The following is a 15,677-nucleotide window of genomic DNA, read 5'->3' as shown; positions in this document are numbered from 1 at the left end:
TCCTTATTTGAGGTCCCGAAGGCAGTTTTGGAGAAAATTGATAGAATTAGAAGAAGCTTTTTATGGGGCTCATATGGAGAGAAGAAAAAAAGCTAACTTGGGTTAATTGTGGAAGAGTGTGCTTACCAAAATCGAAAGGAGCGTAGGCATTGTGAACTTGAAAGTAAAGAACAAAGCATTACTAGCGAAATGGGGTTGGAGATTTGCAAATGAAAAAATGACTTATGGAGAAAAATAATAAGCCATAAGTATGGTAAAAATGATTTACATTGGAGATTGAACCTATATGTGAAAAATGCATCTAGGACATGAAAAAGGATCATAAATCACTAGAAAAGGAGAGACATGGACCTATGGATGAATTAAGATATGTTTCGGTTTCAGTTGGGTGATGGTAAAACAATGTTATTCTTGGAGGATTGTTGGTGTGGAACTAAGCCTATAAGAGAAGTATTTCCCTGATTGTACAGGGTACTTCAAAGAAAATTAGTTGTGGTAGCAGAAATCGTAGACAATGGTAGCTGGCAGGATGTTGATTGGTGAATAAACTTAGGAAGAAAAATTGTTCTATTATGTTTTCTATTTTCTATTGATAGTTCACAATTTTAAAGAAAATAGTTAGTAAAATGTAAGAAATGATCCCTAAAATTCAGTAACTTCTTAAGAACCAATAACTTAAGATAAAAGTTTATTTAAAAGGTAAACTCCTAGAAATAAGGTAAAGATTTGATCTTTGATTTTAGGAATTCAAGCACTCCCCCTCAACCTGGAGTGTAGATGTTTATCAAACCTAACTTGCCAATAAGATCCTTAAACATGCCTTTATTCAAGCTCTTAGTTAACAAATCTACAACTTGTTGTTTAGTAGGTAAGTAGGTTATGCACACTTTTTTTGAGCTGACTTTTTCTTTGATAAAATGACAATCTAATTGGATCATGTGCTATATTAATAGTTTCCTGATTGTCACTGTACATCTTCATAGGTATGATATACGACATTTTAGTTCCCCATTAGTCATATCCAAATTCCCTCACTTATACCATGAGACAACGCTTAATAGTCAACCTTCGCACTGCTAAAAGCTACAACAGATTGTTATTTTTTTACTTCTCAAGGTCACAAGGTTACCCTATACATACCTATAGTAGCCATTTATAGAGCGTCTATCATTAACTAAACCTGCCCAATTTGCATCAGTGTACATTTCGAGATATCGGCTTGCCACTTTCTTGCAGTATAGACCTTTACCAGGAGTTCCTTTCAAGTACCTTAACATTATGTGCGTAGATTCTAAGTGTTTCTCCCTTAGAGCGTGCTTGTATTGATTGATGATGCTCACACGGAAAGCTATATCAAGACATGTGTGTGATAGGTAGATGAGTTTTCCTATAAGCTGTTGATATCTCCCCTTGTATCCCTTGTATACTTCTTCTCCATCCTCGTCAAACTATAACTTTAAATTAAACTCCAAATGAGTCTTGGCTGGCTTGCAACCCATCATGCTAGTTTCCAATAGTAAATGAAGAACATATTTTCTTTGAGAAATAGAAATGTCTATTTGAGACATTGCTACTTCCATTCCAAGGAAGTAGTTGAGATTTCTCAAGTACTTAAGCTCGAATTCTGTGCTAAGGAATTCTTTTAGACTTCTAATTTCACTTGAATCATCTCATGTTAGAATTATATCATCAACATAAATGATAATAATAGAGCATTTTTCCTCTCTCGAGTGTTTGTAAAACACAGTATGGTCTGTCTGTCCTTGAATATAACTCATGTTGGTCATGCTTTGGCAAATCGACTGAACCATGCCTTTAGGGATTATTTCAGCCCATATAAGGACTTCTTCAATTTACACACTTGACCCTTATTTTCTTCAAACCCGAGTGGAAAGTCCATATATACTTCCTCGTTTAATTCACCATTGAGGAATGCATTTTTACATCCCATTGAGTCAAGGGCCAATCAAGGTTGATAGCAAGAGATAGGAGGACCTGAATGGTATTCAGTTTGGCAACGAGAGCAAATGTCTCGTTGTAGTCAAGACCATAGGTTTGGGTGAAACCCTTTGCCACAAGTTAAGCCTTGTGTTAATCTATGCTACCATCAGATTTAAATTTTGTGGTGAAGATACATTTGCATCTACTAGTTTTTTCCTTTAGGTAGATCTGAGACTTCCCACATTCCATTTCTTTTGAGAGCATTCATCTATTCAATCACAACTTGTCTCCACTCAGTTAATTCAAGGGCTTCTTTGACATTCTTTGGAGTCTTTACACAATCAACATTAGTCACAAAAGTCTTATAGGACTTAGATATTTTTCCATCAGATACAAATCGAGAAATATGATGATGTGTGCAACTTATTGTACCTTTTCGAATTGGAATTGGAAGATCAATGGATAATGAAGCAATGATTACCTCTGGTACAGAACAGTCCTTGGTTGGGGATGAAATTGGTAGTGTCGTGTCTCTTTTAGGAGAATAATGATGTTGATAGCACACAAAAATTTCATGAGCTTGTTGTTGCTATTTTTCTAAGGAGTTTCCTCTTTTTGATGGGAAGGTTACTATTGGGAAGGTTAGAATTAATTTATTGGTACTGTGAGGAAGAATTAATTTCCTACTATTGTGAGGAAGAATGTCTAAATCGGGAATTATGAGAGCACCAAGGTTAGGTTTTTTGTGGCAGCAATGGTGGGAGTTGAATCATGGGGTATAATAAGGAGGTTATTAAGGGTCTCATATTCATTAAAAGTCTTATCCTAAAGATGAGATGTTGTAAAAGACATCTTTATAAAAGACATTCTCTTCGGGTGGCATAACATATAGCACCAATTTTGACATAAGGATATCTATGTTTCATGCCAAGTTATGCCACCAAAAGAGGATCCTCTTATAATTTGAGACCGTGCGTTATAATTTAAAATGCTAGCATCATGTTTTACATTGTGAATACTGACCTGGATTGACACCTCGCATCTTATATACCACAGGATACGCAGAGATTCTTGACGTGGCAATAGGAATCATATTCCTGACCTGGCAGGTTACTCGTGGTTTGTATAACGCAAGGTCTATCTATTTTATAAAAAAAATCTATAAATACAATGAACCATAACTGTTATGGATGTATAGCATCGTTAAAAAATTAATTTAACGGCAAATTTTTCTGTAACAGTGTTGCATTTTGAAACTTATTTTTACACTTTGTTCAATTCCAAGATCAAGAAAGATGAGTTATATGATTTGATTTCAATGGAGCTTAAAAAGTGTACAACATTACATATGTGTTCGTTGCAAGCGAAAGTTCCCATTCTTGAGTCCGACCCTAAAGCACATTACATGTTGACCATATCAAATTTAAGCAACCTTCGAAAGATGTTTAGGGCTTACACACGTGCCGGTGGTATGAACATGAAGTTGACTTTGAAATTTGAGGAAGAAAAATCTTTATCAAGTAATGCCAAAGCAACTCGGTTCTCACAAGACCAAGAGGACGAAGAGGCAGTTCTGTTAAATTATGCATGTAAATGTCGAGATAAAGAAAAAATAATTGAGGAATTGAACTTAACATCAAACATTTCTACAGATTACGAAGAAATGAAAAGTGTCCCATCTTCTATTCATTTAAACTAATCAGAATATTGTGTAGTTATTGTTTTTATTATGTTTATAAATAAATAATTAAATATATTTTGTTAATTAAAAATGTAGTACACACTACAAGAAAATATGCCTTTAATGACACACGAACGATGACACACGCTAATTTATGACTTGCAAAACATGTGTGTCATAAAAAAATGTCATGTTTTTTAAAATCTAAACGATTTATGACTTACAATGATGTGTGTCATATTTAATAGTCATAATCCAAAAAATTTACAAAAACACGGAGTATAGATGAATTTTGTGTGTCATCTTTAGGAGTCGTATTCTAATCCCCCTCCTTATTTTTCATCATTTCCCGCACGCTTGATCTTCCCCCTAGTTAACAAAAGTTCACGCCATGCTTCCCTCATTTTTCTCTATTTCCCCTTTTTGTCTTTATATCCTCCCACCGGTTTGGCCATTCACCACAACGCAGCCGAGGGAGTCAAAAATCAAGGGTTTCCACAGGTAATCCTCGTTCTCTATTCCAACATTTGTGGGTTTGTTGATTTCTATTTTGTCGGATTTAATGGGTTTGATACTTTTACTTCATATATTTTTTTTTTGAATCGAGATTTTTGCATGCATTCTTGTTTTATTTTCTATTATTTGTTTAATCACTACTGATTTGTTCATTTCATTCTTCGTTTAAGTGGGTTATTTTGGGTTTTTTACTTCAGTGGACTCTTTTTCTAGTTCTTGATCTCTTTTTGATTTTTGGGTTTTGATGGATTATGTATTTTGGTTCAAAATGTTGAACTTTGATTGTCTTGTGATATATGTTTGTTGAAATGTTTACAAACATATCTTATTTCACTTGACTTGAAGTATCATTGTCCGACATAAGGAGGGTATGGTGATATGACTCTCCAAGTACATGGACAAACCTCAAAAAGAATCACGTATTCATTACTCACTTCCGAGTCCAAGCGATATAGGTCTGAATGACCCTACAATAGTATATATTTCAAGGATTTTTTGGAAGGTTATATTATGTTTGGGATTCTTTTGTTTAAAAAAAATGAGTGAGGGAGGTGCCTCTGCTTCCCAGTTCCCACATATGTATTTCATTTGCTAACTAGAATGGTTCCAAGTTTTTACCTAATTGTCATGTTTCAGATGGATTTACTTTTGGTTGCTTATGGCTGCTGGTTGTTGACTTTTCATTAGTGAAGAGGCTTTAAATATCTGGTTATGTCCTTTGCATTGGTACTTAATGTTTCACTAACATAACTTTTCCTGCCTTTTTCTGCTTTCTATGTTGTTTGGATTCTTCTTTTCATTTAAAGTATCAGTATCTGACATTTTGTGTCGGACATATAGATATGTGGATATGACCTCCAAAGATCTTCTAAATGCATAGAAATAACTTTAAAATATCTAATAATACATGTATTCGACACTCATACTTACGTTCGAGTAGCATAGTTTCCTTTTTATTGTTTTTCTAGTTTAACTAAACACTCCCTCTTGAAATTTAATTTTTGTTTTTGATAAATGTAGGTTGGCATAACTTTGGCATGGATGCTATCATTGGATGGAACATGACATTCCTTTGCTGAGTCTCTCTCAAGAAATGCCCCATACATAATATCCTCAGTTTTCTGGGCATACTGGTTAGTAGCATCTTATCTTATTATTTATTTTAGTCAAATTTTGTAACTATATGTTGCTCCGACTTTTCATTCTTTTCTTGAAGTGTTTATTTCTAACATTTTTGCCTGTCATATGGGTACTAGCATATGACTTTTAAGAATCTTCTGTCTAATATAATCGTTTCAGACATGTACTCCTATATGATGCTCACACCTGAATTCAAGTATCGTAAAATACGATTATTAACTTAGATTTAGGCAACATTCTTTGAATGATGATTACAAATATAGGCAATGAGGCTTTCTCATGTTACAATCATGTTCTTCAACTTAAATTACAACAAGCACAAGACAGAGATTTTGAGGCTAACACCAAGAACGTTAGAAGATATCAAATAGGCTAACACCAATAATTTATCTAATATTGTTAGGGTTTGTTCCAGTTTCAAATGGGTTTTTTAGATTTTATGAATGGGTCATAACCCTTGAACATTGTTCTATAGCATAGTACAAAATGAATTTGTTAGGGTTACTTTGTACTCGGTAATTTGGGGTAAACATTTTGTTCTTCATATCTTACATAAATATTTCATCAATCATCAATTATCAGTTATAAAGTTATAGTTTTGCTAATACTTTATAATTATTTAGGTTGGTAAGTAATGGTCGATGGATAAAGCATGGATTTCGTCTGATAGGTTATCTGATGCATATGAAGTGGGTGTAAACATCTTTCTAGACTTTGCACAAAGTAATGATCCAAATTCATATCTTATTTGATGTCCTTGTATACATTGTATTAATTTGTGGCACCACTCAATTCAGACCGTGCTCTATCATCTGTTTGCCTATGGCTTCGATGAAAGTTATAAGGTTTGGTCTTTCCATGGAGAAAGACAGCCCAAGCTTGATTCTAGATGCCCTAACAAATATATTCCTCCCGACTTTGATTATACAAGAGATATGCTACATGATGCCTTCAGAGATGTAGAAAAAGAACCTGATTCATTGAGGTCACTTCTTGAATAATGTGAGAAGCCACTTTACGTAGGGTCAAAGTATAATGCACTTAGTGGATTATTAAAATTCCAACATATAAAGGGTCAATTTGGGTGGTCTGAGGCTAGTTTTGAAGTATTGTTAGGTGCCCTAAAAGATGTCTTACCATTAAACAATAGAATAGCTAACTCCCTATATGATGCCAAGAAATTGCTAAAAGGAGTAGGTCTACAATATGAAAATATTCATGCATGTGAAAACAATTGTGTTCTATTCTGGAAATAACATAATGATGCTTCTCAATGTCCAACTTGTGGCACATCTCGTTGGAAGAAGAATACCAAAAACGTACCTTCGAAAGTTTTGTGGTATTTTCCTCCCATCCCCAGATTTAAGAGAATGTTTTCGTCACCAGAAATGGCACAAAACTTAACTTGGCATGCACAAGGTCGGGCTAATAACGGTATGCTAAGTCATCCTCGCGATTCCCCCTCTTTGAAGCTTGTTGATAGAACGTGGAAAGAATTCGGAGAAGAAAAACGGAATCTTAGATTAGCCTTGTCCGCTGATAGTATCAATCCTCACAAGTCATTAATTTCCAAGCATAGTTGTTGGTCGGTTATCTTAATAACTTATAATCTACCCTCTTATTTGTGCATGACAAGAAAATTCATGATGTTGACTCTATTGATATCAGGTCCAAAACAACATGGTAACAATATTGATGTGTACTTGGAACCATTGATAGCAGATCTAAAACTCTTGTGGGAAACTGGCGTGAAGACATATGATGCTTATAAGAAAGAATACTTCAATCTAAGAGCAATATTACTTTGGACTATAAATGACTTTCCTGCATATGGTAATCTTTCGGGGTGTGTTACCAAAGGTTATTATGTGTGTCCAATATGTTCAGAGAATACTTGTTCACAGTGGTTTCCAAATTCGAAAAAAGTATGCTTTCTTGGTCATAGAAGATTCATGCCACTTCAACATCCTCTTCGTAAAAGAAAAAAAGATTTCAACAATCAACAAGAGGATGGTGTTATAAAACAACCATTATCAGGTGAAGAGATTTACGACTATCTGACGGGGTTTGAGACTTCATGGGGTAAGAAGACAACGTCTAAGAAGAAAACGTCAAAGAAGAAAATGTCAAAGAAGGAAAAAGAAAGCATCGATGAGAGGGCTAAATTTTGGCACAATAAATCGATTTTTTTGAACTTGAATATTGGAAGAAGTTGCTCGTTCGTCAGTAGTTAGATGTTATGCACATAGAGAAAAATGTGTGTGAGAGTGTTTATGGGACATTGTTCAATTTTCCTGGCAAGACGAAGGATGGCTTAAGAGTATGAAATGATCTTGAGGCGATGGGCATTAAGCCTGAATTACAAACTCAACCAAGAGGGAATCGTACTTGGTTTCGCCTGTGTTCTACACATTGAATACCACTGAAAAACACCGGTTTTATGAGACCATGTCTACCATAAAAGTACCTGATGGGTACTGTTCAAATTTCAAGAATCTCTTGTCTGATGATGTATCAAAGATGAATGGTTTGAAGTCTAATGATTGTCATGTACTGATGCAACAACTTCTCCCTTTTGCAATAAAGGGGGTGTTACATGTGAAAGTGAGGAAAACAATCATAGGTTTGTGTCATTTTTTCAACGTGTTATGTAGTAAAGTCGTTGATGTTAATAAGCTAGGCAAGTTGCAAAGTGACATCGTATTAACTTTGTATTTGTTAGAGAAGTATTTTCCCCCTTCGTTTTTCGATGTCATGATCCACTTAATGGTGCATTTAGTTAGAGAGGTGAGGTTATATGGCCCGGTTCATTTTAGGTGGATGTATCCATTTGAGAGATAAATAAAAACACTCAAAGGATATTTACGGAATCATCATCGACCCGAAGGTTGTATTGCAGAATGTTATGTGGCAGAGGAAGCCTTGGAATTTTGCTCAGACTACTTAAAAAATATGAAATCAATTGGCAATCCTCATGAACGTGTTGTTGAAAGAATTCGCACCGGTAAACCTTTATCACAGGATACAGTCAAGGTTGTAGATGCTAAGCTACTTGATGAAGCTCATCTTTATGTATTACGAAATACTACTGATGTGGAGCCGTATATAGAGTAAGAACCAATGTGTCTTCTTTGTACTCCATGTAATGCATTAAACTTTTTCTAACTTCTAATATGATTCTATCTTCAAATATTATTTAGGCAACATATGTTGGAATTGAATGATCATAACCCCCGTGCCTCTCGAAATAGTAAATGGTTGCAGACTCAGCACAGCCAAACATTTATTAGTTGGCTTAAGACCAAGGTTGATACACATTTCGCTAACGGGGAAGACATTTGTGAGAGTGTTCATTGGTTGGCCAAAGGGCCAAATTTTGCTGTGAAGAAATATAGCGGTTTTGCCATAAATGAGTATCGGTTCCATACAACATCTCGAGATGAATCAAGAATAACTCAATGTAGTGGAGTATCTCTAGTTGCACATGCTATGCAGATTGCTAGTGCAAAAGACTCCAATCCCGTGTATGGAGCTGTTACTTACTATGGTCGTATACATGAGATATGGGATCTTGATTATCGCATATTCACTGTTCTTGTTTTCATGTGTGATTGGGTTGATAGTCGTGGAATAAAAAAAGATGACTTGGGATTCACAATGGTTAACTTTGCTAGGCTTGATCACCAATCTGAACGCTTTATATTAGCTAGTCAAGCCAAACAAATTTTTATGTTCAAGATCAACAAGATGTGAATTTGTCTGTTGTCGGATTCACAACACATAAGATGTACAAGTATGGAGCAAATGGTGAAAATGATGATATGTTAGAATACCATGTTACTTTTTATTTTTCACAAGACTCCACTTTAGTAGAAGTTGATGATGATTTTTTGTGTACACGCCCGGATGGCGAGGGCATATTAGTTTAAAATATTTTTTGCAAAATAAAATCTTTACTTTTTGGTATGTTTTTATTTCAACATCTGTATGTTATTAATTCTGTCCCAACTGCAAGAAATAGCAATGTACTAACTTTTTTTATTTCAATCATGTTGAAACAGGTTGTACTTGGTATCATGGAATCGGATCAGTCTTCGAGTCATGATGAAGACTCTAAACAAAGAGGTCCGACAATAAAGGGAAAAACTACTAAAGGAAAAGTTATCGTTACTTACAATAAAAAGGGTGTTCCGATTGGCGTTGAAGCAACGAAACTTGCTTTCTTTGAGGGCATGGTAGCAAGATCAATGGTGTCTATCACTTATGCCACTTGACAAGATGTTGAACAGGAAAAAAAAGAAGACTTATGGCAATACATTTTGGTAAGTCTAACATCTGATCTTAACTTCCAATTAATCTTTTTTTTGTTAAAAATAATATTTTTTTTAATTAATGCTTTATGTTTCAGATGAATTTTGAACTTGATCCAAGGAGTCGGAAGAACACCCTTCAATCCATTGGGACAAAGTAGAAGAACTTTAAGCATTATCTGTATAAGAAATTCATTGAGAAGTTTAAGAATGACCCTAATGCAAATCTGCTCAACCCTCCAGAGATGTATCCTTATTTGAAGATAGATGAGTGGAAGGTTTTTGTATCGCAAAGACTTTCAAAGAAGTGGGAGGTTAGAAACCAGTCTGTATTTGTTATATATATTAGTTTTAGAAACCAGTCTTGACTGTTTTAATGTTTCTAATGCATGAAATAAGTCAGAAAGCTAAAAAATGCGTGGACAACATAGATACAATCATCAGTTGAGTAGAAAAGGATATGCTTGACTAACTCTAGAGATTTTATGTAGTAAATTAATTGAATAGTTTAGATATGCATTTTTTTATGTTAATTCATTGTTGTTATTATTTTTAATTTAGATGCAAGAAACGGGAAAGGAGGAAGACGAGATTGATAGAGCATTGTTGTGGAAAAAGGCAAGACAAATGAAAAAAGGAGGTTATGACTCGAATGTCCAGATAATTGTTGATAAAATGGTAAGTTCATGTGAACATTCCTACTTTATTTATTTTCATCTTATTGTTATAGCACCATATGAGCTTTAATCCTTTGAATATTTTGAATATGAATATTTTCTTTCACTACAGGAAGAGATGCAGAAGTCAGAAACTTTAAGAGATGTCAGTTGTGGAACAAATGACATGCTTACCCAAGCCCTAGGTACCCAGGAACAATGTGGGTGTGTACGAGGGATGGGCAAATTTGTAAGGCCACACCAATACTTTGTCTTACCCAATACCGTGAAGAACTACTTAGATGATGAGAAGAAAAAGATTGAAAAAAGGTTCAACCAAATTGAAGGTGCAATAGAGAAGCTACAAAAAGGGATGAATCATGCTTCTGAAGGCGCAAGTTGCCAAGGGTGGGGCAAAGCAGATTTTGAAGATAACCCACCCGAGGAATTACTTGTAAGTCTTATTAAATTATAGTATGAATTAAATGTAAGTCATAACTACAACTAATATATATATAATTTGTAGGATACTTCCTGTTATCTTGCGATTGATATTGCCTCCAATATAGTTGCCAAAGGAACAATAGTGAAGCACAATGATCTATCAGGTATTACAAAAAATATCAGTTTTCTTTTTGACTTTTTAGAATATTGTATCTTAGTAATAACTTTATATAACAGGTGAAAACATTGAAGTAATGATGGAAATGAGTGTGCAAGGAGACGTTTTACTACCGTTTCCACTAGATGAGGAGTTCATTTACATGGTTAAAGATGCAGTGGGGTTCCTAGTGAAGTGGCCTAGACATCTAGTCATTCGATGCTCTGATTTGGTAATAATTTCATTTATTTAAAGAAATTATATATGTCTAATTTAAATGATATCTTTATATTTTTTTTGTAGGAAAAAGTGTTGGCGTTTATGGGAAAAAACGTGTGAACGGAGATGAAGTAGAAAGTAATAAAGGAAAAAATGACAAAGAGAACTTGTTGAAAAAGAAGAGAAGAAAGGAGAAGGGACACCGGAGACGGAAAAAGAGAAATAAAAGGAAGAGGGTAAAGGAGAAGGGACACTGAAGAGGGAAAAAAAGAAAGAAAAGGAGGAAGGAACACCGCAAAGGAGGAGGATGAGAGCACAAATGAGGACAAGGCTAAGAGTTGAAAGGAAGCATGTTTTGAAAGTCTTTGCACGTATGGTTGATATACAACTTAAAAATGTGGAGTCCGTGAAAGTGCAATGTGAGGACGATATGTTTGGGTACGAGATTTTCACGTATATAACTTGGGAAGATTTTTGAAGTGGTTTTTACTGTGGATGAGATGACCGGTTCTGCGATTACTTGTTATATGATGTAAGTGCATAATTTTAATTTTATTAAAACACAATATATTTAATCATCGTACTTGTCTAATGTTAATATATAGGTACTTGTTTGAGGAAATCAAGAATAGGCCAAAAAGAGATCATGGAATTTGTTTTATGAGCCCGTCTGCAATCTCGCCATCAGGACGTAAGGCAAAATTCAAAAATAGCGATGAGGCAATTCGAAGCGTTGCAGATCGATTATCTCTAAGAAAGGACAATGACATCGTCCTAGTGCCATATAATCCCGGGTTTTTTTTTTTCATTTGATTATCAATATATTTTAGTAACTTAATTTGGTTTTTCGTTTTTATAGAAGACATTGGGTGTTGGCGGTGATAGATATGAAAGCAACAAGTTGTTATTATCTTGATTCCTTAGGGCCCACCAATGTCCATCAGCAGTTGAAGCAAGTTATTGATGCGTAAGTAACATAAATTATCGAAACATTATAGTATATTCTTTGATATATTTCATCAATTTTTATAGGGCAATGAAATTGTACAATGCTCAAAGTGGATCTAACAAAAGGGTTAGCCTCAATTGGATCAATGTTTTGGTGAGGACTTCGAACGATCATTCCTTGTTTAAATTACATCTTTCATTTTGACTAATCCTTTATTGTAAACTGTTTGTAGTGTCCCCGTCAGTCGGGAGGTACCGAGTGTGGATATTATGTTTGTAAGTTCATGAAAGAGATAGTCGAGAACGGACTTCAAGTGCTGGTCAATAAGAATGTAAGCAAACTTTTCTGATACACATCTGTCATATCATACATACACATTAGTCATACAACTATCATATGGACTTGAAGTAGGATGATATTATTGGAAATTCATCTACGATAACATCTTGTCTATTCATATTAATAAGAATTGTCATGCTCTTTTTTATTTCTGTATGGAATGGAGGTTATCGTTTATAATTTGAAACAAACTTAAAAATCTTGTGAATTTAACTTAGTGAAAGATTACATTGATATTAAACTTCTGGTTATTTGCTTCTATATATTGATAGATTCTGTTGTAAGTAATGAGTGAATTCTTGAATCTAATTGCACGTTTTAAGCATGTGGCAATCGATACTATTTTTCGATATATGAACCAATGTCTAAAGGAACAATTTGAAATGTTCGGTGGAGTTGTGAAAGCATTTGACACGTACTAGCACTTAAAATCCAAAATTTGATTTTGTCAAGTACTATAGACGTAACAGGGACTCTCTTGTGGTTATTATTTGTGATGATATTGTTGTGAACAAAGTTGGAATTTTTTATAATGCTATTGATTTTATGACTTTGCACAATGTTATTATGCTTCAAAGAATGCATATGTAAAATTGGTCATTTTAGTACTCTTTAATAGTTCATTATATACTTCACTTTAAATAAGTATAAATTATATACTTATTTCATATTTTTTTACTTAGGTTGGCGATGGGAAAAAAGAATACACAGATGATGACATTGATGATATTCGCAAAGAATGGGTATCTTATGTGGCAAACTTTATTATGCCTTGATATTTTGTATTGACATATGATTAATATAATATTTTTGATAATTTAATGTGAATATATTGTATGCAAATGGATTGCTTATATATAATATGGTACATAGATTTAGTATTATGAGACATTCAATGTGATTTAGTTTGATTATTTGTCAATCTACAATATATATATATATATATTTATATATATATATATATATATATATATATATATATATATATATTTATATTTATATATATATCTATATTTATATATATATATATATATATATATATTTATATTTATATATCTCTATATATATATAATTTCTGAAATACAATCACGACACACGAACGTTTGTGGTCTTTTTAAATGACGTGTGAATCAATGACACGCAATGTAAGTCATATATGCGTGTCATAAATTTATGACACACAAATGTATGTCAAGCAGATTTATGACGGGGGCTTCAATGACGAGCAATGTAAGTCATACATGCGTGTCATAAATTTATGACGCATAAATGTGTGTCATCTTAATTTATGACGGAGCTTCAATGACGCGCAATGTAAGTCATACATGCGTGTCATAAATTTATGACGCACAAATGTGTGTCATCTTAATTTATGACGGAGGCTTCAATGACACTCAAAGAACGTCATTAATGCGTGTCATAAATGCGTGTCATAAATGCGAGTCATAGATTTATTACATACAATTGCGCGTCATCAAAAATTCATGTCGGTGGCTTCAACGACAGGCATTTGTGTGTCATCTGCACCCATAGATGACGCGCAATGCGCTCATTAAAGGGTATTTTTCTTGTAGTGACATAACAATAAATATAATATCAACAATTAAAATAACATAAATTTCAATATTAGAAAATACAATTACATAATTATAGTATATAAATTGTTAAATCAATGTAACAAGTGAAGTGATGTTTACTCATGTATGAGGGAAGCCCTAGGTTCTCCAGTGGTTTTGCTGGAATAAGAAGAGAAGTGAAGCCTTGGGTTCTTCAATGGAGCATGCCACCAGAGAGGATGCCTTTTAAGAAACGATAATTTTCTCGAGAAGTGATGTCACTCGTGTTGAATAAAATTTACCAATTTCAAAGGACAATATCCTTATAAAAGGCATAAACTCTTGTATTATATTGTAGAATGACACCAGTAGAGGGTGCATTATATAGGCAATGAGATCACGGTTTATAAAATGTGTCAACAATAAAATACTAATAATTTTAGCATAATTAATATAATAATACCAGAAATCAAGTCTCTGACATGGCAATGACCTCGCGTTGTAGAAAAAATGCAGTCATTGAGTAAAACAAAGAGAAACAATGTTCTTTCAGACCATACTTAAGCTTGTAGCATCAACTCATAGAAAAAATGCTCCACTATTTGAACGAACGACTAAAAAACAAGTACATACTTCACAAATACGATGACCAGCTAAGAAAGCACCAACAATGATGAAAGCCATTTACTGCAAACCACACTGTATTTTTTTACGGTTAAATAGCAAGTATACAAGATCCTCTCTACATAACTTTTGCCTCCCCACACGTACAGGGAGAAAGCTTGATTCATGAAAGAAAAAGGGAAATGGAAACATGAAGTGGAAAGCCAAATAATTTGTTAAGAACCTCCTGACTATTATCTTTAACTAGTCAGTCGATCAAATCTCGAACGGTACTAGAGAATGTCTAAGCAATCAATTACAATCATATGCAAGCAACGACACCTGCATTTCTGTCTACTAGCTATATACTTTCACAATTAATAAAGGGGTTTATGGAGTTTCTTTCGATCATTCACTAATATCGGTGAATCAGACAAACTGAAATCGAAACATAAACAAAGGCCCTGGTTTCCAACCAAACTGATCAGTTCAGAAAATAAAACTGAACAACCAAGTACAAACTTTACCCCATTTCCGAAGTTAGCACTTCAAAATCATTCAGCAGTAAGCAACAAAGTTCTCAACATTTTCCTTTTCCACAATGTACGGTTAGACAAAAATTCCAGAGAGAAAGCACCAAAATGGCAATACTCAAAACAACCTGATGAATAAAAAGTACCTGCAATAGTAACAGGAGAATCATCATCTTTAGCAAAAACCTGTCTAGAAGCAGAAGCAGAAACCAAGCTTTGTTGCACTTTTTGACATAAAGAACAAGCTATGTGCACAATTCTAACAGCCAAATCCAACTCTTTGCCGTACTTGTCATTCTCATCGGTCATATATCGGTCATAAAGAACAAGCTATGTGCTTTCATATGGTATTCATCTTTTTCCTTTTTGTTTCTCTGTTTATTTTTTTTCCATGATGAAACATGTGTTTTCTTTGCTGTTTTATGGATGCTTTGAGTCTCTTCTTTAGATCGATCGGAGAGGGAAAACCTTAGACGGTGAGATTGAGGTCGACGATGGTCAGATGAGGTCGACGATGGTCAGACGAGGTCGACGATGGTCAGACGAGGTCCACGTAGATTTATGGATAGTTGGGGGGGGGGGGGGAATTAATGAATCCCATTAATGTCTCTGATTTTTCAGGATCATGTTGAA

Source organism: Hibiscus syriacus, unplaced genomic scaffold, assembly GCF_006381635.1.
Source record: "Hibiscus syriacus cultivar Baekdansim isolate YM2019G1 unplaced genomic scaffold, ASM638163v2 tig00018827_pilon, whole genome shotgun sequence".
Taxonomy (NCBI): domain Eukaryota; kingdom Viridiplantae; phylum Streptophyta; class Magnoliopsida; order Malvales; family Malvaceae; genus Hibiscus; species Hibiscus syriacus.
This window is presented reverse-complemented; position numbering follows the sequence as displayed.